Here is a 1,348-nt window from a genome sequence, read left to right as displayed (position 1 = left end):
AAACAAAATGACCTTCAAAAGTTGTGTACGTGACAGAGGGCACACGTTAGGACACGTGTGCTTTTGATGATGACGTAACGGAACTGACAGGTCAAGATGACAGAAAATTAAATTGAGGAGTTTGAGTTTGGTCACGAAAATGAACAGACGTATTCAATTCTAGGAAGCGGGGCTAGCAAGAACAAGCATGTAGAGACATAATGCAGACTCCGTGTGAAACTACTAAGACACTGAAATAAATTTATATTTTAGGTTCACAAAAGAATGAAAAACATGTCTTAATCGGTTAGATATTAGTCGTTGCATGTTTCATCACAGAGCCCAGCAGTAAAGACAGAAGAACCCCAGAAAAGGAAAGGTATGAAGCATATATTCTTCTTCTTATAAAATATGATATATTTATGTAAATATGAACTGTAATATATTCCCGTGTGATAACTCGTCAATACAACAATTTATACGTCGATATCTCCTCTCTATACCATACTATGATCGAATTAACTCTTGTGTCGTATATGTTTCATTCCCTCGGGGAACTAGTTGCCGTGTCAGGACGTAACGCCAGTTTCATAAACGTCCACACGAGAAACCAAGTAACTCTCCACGTCAAACGATCGTCTTACAACATGAATTGGAACAAATACATATAAAACACTGCCAACATTGCTGCAAGGAAGGTAGACACCATTTACCAGCTATAAAACATACGTTACAGTATTCTATATCTCTACAAAGCCACAATTCGATCATGCATGGAACATTACTGTCACATTTGCACCAAATTACTGTCACATCTGGGTTAGTGCACCAAACATTAATCTTTCCCTATTGGACAGTCGAAGAAGCGTATCTAATCTAACAAGTCCCACACAATCTAACGAGTTCAATCTCCAAACTAGTGAAGCTAGTATAGCCACGGCCATCGAGATATAGAAGGCCTGTTAACTGAAAAATATCTGAATACAATGTAGATAAGATTTTTCGAACTGTTACTATATGGTAGCATTTTTCAAAAGATCATTAATACACGTTAAAAAAAGAAAGGAACCCAATTCGATTAATAATGAATCTGAACGTTATTCAATATAAAATATAAATATTATCTATGTAAAATTACGTCATTTTAAAGCAATACTGATAAAACTGAATTACGAATGTAGGGAACAAACAATTAAAGAAACATAAAACACAAATAATTTCTGGCTTCGGGACAAGATCACACTGTAGTAGTATCTGTTCTAATGTTACAATTCACCTTTTCTGTCCTCGGCCGGTGGAAGAGAAAGCCTTCATGACTGAGACATTTTTTATTTTTGTTCCTATCCAGATTGCCCCTTATTGGGAAGCT

The sequence above is a fragment of the Euprymna scolopes genome, chromosome 3 (genome assembly GCF_053919585.1).
Source record: "Euprymna scolopes isolate OS-2025 chromosome 3, ASM5391958v1, whole genome shotgun sequence".
Lineage (NCBI taxonomy): Eukaryota > Metazoa > Mollusca > Cephalopoda > Sepiida > Sepiolidae > Euprymna > Euprymna scolopes.
Note: the sequence above shows the minus strand (reverse complement) of the source record.